This window comes from Monodon monoceros, unplaced genomic scaffold (assembly GCF_005190385.1).
Source record: "Monodon monoceros isolate NGI ecotype Baffin Bay Population unplaced genomic scaffold, NGI_Narwhal_1 Super_Scaffold_11, whole genome shotgun sequence".
Taxonomy (NCBI): Eukaryota; Metazoa; Chordata; class Mammalia; order Artiodactyla; family Monodontidae; genus Monodon; species Monodon monoceros.
Genome location: NW_021703767.1, coordinates 26,415,006 through 26,421,005, shown reverse-complemented (window position 1 = coordinate 26,421,005; position 6,000 = coordinate 26,415,006).

Genomic DNA, 6,000 nt, shown 5'->3' with positions numbered 1-6,000 from the left:
TGATGTTTTAAATGCCTTTAAATTTCCCTCTTGCCTTATTTCCATCTCTGCTCAAACATCCAAATATATAGCAGAAAGGGTAGGACCAAGACAGTGGGTTGGAGACTGATATTTTGTTCCCTTTGCTCACCATGAAGAATCTCCCTATTCTCAGCACCCAAAATATATAAACAAGATTCCCTCACTGCCTGCTCTATTAGTTCCATCCTCATTTATTTTAGGCTCTCAGTACATTGTAGAGAGATACAGTCCTCTCACAATTTTTCATGAAATAAAAATCTGGTAATGGTGGTGGGAAGGATTGACGTTCTGATCATCTATTATAACAGTAGTATTTTGTTTTTTGTTTTTTTTTTTATTTTAAACAAAATGCAGTTTGGAAAAGCAATGTATTTTGTTTATCATGTCAAGTTCTTATGAACGTATTTGAGTTGGATTTCATCCAAAATCTATAACTCACCATGTAATGCATAATTTTGCTGTCATATGGCTTCAAATTTTAACACTTATTTTGCCAAAAAAACATAGGTATTAATATGAAAGAGGCCCCCTCTGAGATTTATTGCTTAGTACCCCACTAGTTCCCCAGTCTTTCATTGTCAAAGCTCAACCATCCATTATTCACCAAGCAGATTTTGTTGCCCTTTGTTTATGCACGGATTCACTTAAAAATCACCTTCTGAAAGGTGCATAAGTTAATTTATTTTAATTGTTGTTAATTGTTTTGAATCCTTTAATATTAAATGCCATAAACTGTCCTGGATAAAAGATTTTCATAGCAAAAATAAATGTAGACAATTCTACAGTTCCCTTAAAATGGCCATAGTTGTAGATATTAACAGTGAAATTTTTTATTGTCATTTCAATTTTATATTAAAGAAAATGCCTTCCCTTCACATTTTGCTTCAAAATTCTTTGCTTCAGGTATATAAAGGTCATTAGTGAAAGAAAATGGGTACTTTTTTAAACCTAAGAACTATTAAATTTTAAATAACTCCAAAATTCAGCATTTTCTGGGTTAAATTAGTGCACTACTTCAGTATCTGCAATTCAAATAAGTCCTCTGAGAAATTGGCCTCCATAACCAGTGACGTGCTGCTGAACTGAACAGATCTCCAAAATATCCTAACAGATTTCTTTCTTTCGTTGTAGAATTGTTTCCATCTGGTGCTTAGATATTAAACCTGGAATATGTAAAGTCTCTCCCCTCTCACCCTGTTTGACTCCCAAATGCTGACAAATAATTTGCATTGTCAATGAATTGAGGATTAAAATTTTGAATTTAACTGCTTAGTTGTAGGATGCACAATTTAAAATGATATAAAGTAGTGGATTTTTCTCGTAATTTTGAGAAGTGGAGACTTGAAACATTTGTTGTTTGTAAATATTCTAATTCAAACCCGCTTATCTTGAAAAGAATAAAACTTTTCTTAATTTTTCCCAGGTTCAGGATATTGAAACATGAATTTATGAACAGTCTTGGAGGTCGGCTTTTGTGAGTATGCATATATTTATAACTGAATGTGAGCATCTAAAAAGAAATGTATGTGTATAATTAGGTAGATAAGCAGATAGATATTTAGATGTATACATGTAGACGTTTCTAAGATCCTAGGTCATTGACAATGATTTCTTCATAGGAAGTTTAAAGATCCTTCGCGGGAATAGAAAATGTCTGACTTTTAAGACTGGCAACATTTTTCATAGCATCTTAATTGGAAAGCAGAGAATTACTTCTAAGAAACATAATTGCTTCCAGAAATGTTTAAACCACTAGGGGAATGTTTATATGAAGTGAGCAATAGTGGAAAGGAGTGAATAAACCAATTCTATGCACATTGCAGTGTAAAAGTCTGGAGCACACACATGGAGATTTATAAGGAAGCCATGTGCAGGACACAATCATTACGTTCAATCTTTCTTCTTGTCATGAGTGTTGAAACTTCTACCCACCTCTCTTAGCTTAGCAGTGGATCTCACACACCTTCCAGAGCAAATAGTCATCCAGCAATCTTGTTCAAATCTTCACATATCATGCCTGTCCTCCTCTCACCAGTCTTTTCTTTTTGATGTCTCATCATACTTTCTTCACATTGTCTCTTATTTAATTGCTTCTTTTGATCTCTTTCTCTTAAATTTGATCTGCCTTGATCTTCTGGAATATTCTTTGATGCTCTGAAGTAAAACTATGCATTTTTCCAATTCATGTCCATTTCACGGCTTGTGAAAAATAACTGTAAGGGCTTCCCTGGTGGTGCAGTGGTTAAGAATCCACCTGCCAATGCAGGGAACACGGGTTCAAGTCCTGGTCTGGGAAGATCCCAAATGCCTTAGAACAACTAAGCCCGTGCACCACAACTACTGAAGCCTGTATGCTTACATCCCGTACTCTGCAACAAGTGAAGCCACCGCAATGAGAAGCCCACGCACCACAATGAAGAGTAGCCCCCGCTCGCTGCAACTAGAAAAAGCCTGCGTGCAGCAACAAAGACCCAATGCAGCTAAAATAAAATAAATATATTTTAAAAAATAATAACTGTGAGTTTCTACATAGTACATGAGACTCCTTACTATCTCTGTTCAGTGTGCTCACGTTTAACTTTTAAAAAAAATAGTTTGAGTGACTCGCAGGAAAGGAATTGACACAACTTTCAGGAGGACAGTTAAGAATGTTTTGCTGATAAGCATATAATCACTTAGCTGATTCTAATAAACATTTGTGGGAATCGTTCATAGCATGTTAGTTCAGCTAGATCTCAGCAGGACCCATCATCTTGACTCCAAAATCTCCAAACAAAAAGATTCATTAAAATCAGTGAGAATTTTCCATAAAGCTTCAAGATGTCATGGAATGAATTTTTATAGTTGCCTGCCATGCAAAATATTATAGTATAAATTTGGAGCTAATATTGGAACTAGACTAATCTTCTAGGACAGGCATTCTCAAAATATTGTATATGCCTTAAACTAAAATCTGAGAAAGACCCAAAACACCCATTGCAGTTGGCCACATGTGACTATCACAGAAAATCACAATGTGTTCTGGCTAAAAGCAGCAAAAGCAAAATATCTGTGCTAGGAGGTGACTGATGTGATTGCTTTGTATTTTTTCATCCATTCAGAACACAGAAAGAAAGGAAAATTTAATTTCATCTGATGAAGACCTGCATTTTCTTTTGTCTCCTTTTCCCTTCTTCTCTCCTATCTGCCCTCCACTCCACACAATCCCCTGAAGTTCCTGCATTTGTATCGTAGCAGCACAGACTCAGAGAAAAGATGGGGTCTGATATTTCAGGTGGTCTTAGCAAAGCTTGAGTCTTTGGCTAACCTCTCTTTAGATTGGTAAGCAACCAAGAATTTCCAATATTAGTGAGAGTCACTTTGAAAAGCTGTACATGCATGTCAGGTTGCATGTCAATATATTTGCTCTGATTATAACGCAAAAACTGAACAACAGGGTCTCATCAGCCAAAGCAACATTTCTCCCAAACTAAAACATATCCTTTCATAAGTTATGGTTCTTATTTGGTTTCAGTGTTCGTTTATTTCAGTTTATTGCTTGACATCTCCCACTAGTTGAGCCAGGAAACTCATGGCAGTGGCTTAAAAAAAAAATAAATCCATCCCCACATTTATTTTTCAATTTGTTCTGATTCTTTACTCTCTTACACTCACAAAGTTTCGTGGGATAAGTGCTCAAAAAAAAGTATTTGCTCTCTGTAACTAAGTATAGTTTTAGAAACCGTACATAAAATCTCCCTTGCAGCTTCTCCTTTCTATTTTAAAATTATATTAGACTCAGATTTGTTTTGAAGGGCCAGCTTTATTTTTTTAATTAAAGGGAGACATAAAATGTCCTTTTTCCTAAATCAGACTCACAAAGAATGAAGGAGTTATTTCTCCCAGTAATGACGTAACAAATGAGATTTAAGTTCCCTGAATTAGGGTGAAGATTAGGGGAAAAAAATCATTTGCGCAGTAAACATACAGAATCGTGGAATTTGGAAGGACCTATCTTTTTGGTACTTGGCAACACATAGTAAAAATATCCACAAGGGAAAAAATGCCAACATCATTTCAACGAAAATAGCCAAACTGCTGCCAGATGACAAAATAGCAAATTCATCTAGGCTCATTGATGCATGTCTGGACTTTCCAAATGAAACTTTACATCAAAGGAAAGTTTGAGCACTTTCCTATAAGATCAATCAAAACTAAACTACAGTTGATACAGGTTTTAGGAGTTACAAATTTCCACTATTCTAATCTCTCTATCTCTTAGAAGCAATCTTATTTTGTTTGATTGCAGTTGAGTCAGAAACAAGAAAAGGAATATTTTAAATGGAGAATTTGTAACACATTACTGGTTTCCTTTCTTAAGCGGCTTTCCCCACAAAGACTGCCAAAACTTTGTAAACTTGATTGGACTGGAACTGGAAAATGTAAACAACACTGCAAAATAATGATGGGAACATTTTATCCAGGTTAGCACAAATGGATAAGCTTTGTTTTTGAATGAAAAATTCCATGGAAACTGATGCACAGAGAAGGGAGCATTTCAAGCTCACACTAGAAAGGTCATTGGCAGAAACCACTTACATAGTATTTAGTGTATCTGTCCTGGAACAAAATCGGGCTAAATTGATTGAGCAGGATTTTGAGCTTACAAAGAATAAATCCAGGTATTACAGATTAATGTTTAAAGAACTATAAGCTATTTATTTTCAACATTGTCCTTATATTCATTTAGTTCTTGAATAGAACAACTCCATTAAGCCCAACCATCTTCAAAGTGATAATGCACAGGAAAGCCCCAAATAATCAATCTTTAAATGTGCTTGCATTTCAGAAGAATGTGAGAATTAGGTTTCTCCAGAAAGTGAGAAACCTAATTTCAATGATGATGACTTTTCCTTACTTTCAATTGAGAAAGGGGCAAAGAACTAACCTTTTATTTAAAGTTTTACAAGTCTATTTTTTGAGAATATCTTTTTATCCTGAGAATATTTAGTATAGTGCTAATAGTTAATATTTACTAACATTGACTCTGTCCTAAGAGGGCAGATTGAGCACATGCATCTAACTGCAATATTTTCTGAATGCCTACTAAAAATACAATAAAGTATTTTTTAAAAGCACTTTATTGAGGTATGATTACATACAAAAAGCTGCACATATTTAATGTATATAACTTCAAGAGTTTGAAGATGAGCATACACCCATGAAATCATCACCATAATCAATCTCATAAACATACCAATTACCTCCGAAAGTTTCCTCCCACCCTATTTATTTATTCATTATTTATTTATTTATTTATTTGTGTTTGTGTGTGTATGTGTGTGTGATAAGATGACTCAATATCAGAGAAATGCAAATCAAAACCAGAATGAGTTATCACCTTACACTCATTAGATTGGCTATTATCAAAAGAAAAGATAACAAGTATTGGTGAGGTTGTGAAGAAAAGGGAACATTTGTACATTGTTGATGGGACTGTAAATTGGTACAGCCTCTATGGAAACCAACACTGAATTTCTTCTGAAAAATTAAAAATAGGACTACTATATGATCCATCAATTTCACTTCTGTGCATACGTCCAATGGAAACATAAGCACTATCTCCAAGAGCTATCTGCACTCCCATGTTCATTGCAGCATTATTCACAGTAGCCAAGATATGGAAGCAACCCAAGTATCCATTAATATATGAATGGATAAAGAAAATGTGATATATTTATACAATGGAGTATAATTCTGCATTAAAGCAGAAGGAAATCCTGCAATTTGTGATAATATGGATGAACCTTGAGGACATTATGTTAAGTGAAATAAGCCAGACAGAAGATGACAAATACTGCATGATTTCACCTATATGTAGAATCTAAAATAGTCAAACTGATATAAGCAGAGAGTAGAATGTGGTTACGAAGGACTGGGGTTGGAGGGAACTGGGGAGATGTTGGTGAAGGGTACAAACTTTCAGTTATAATATGAATA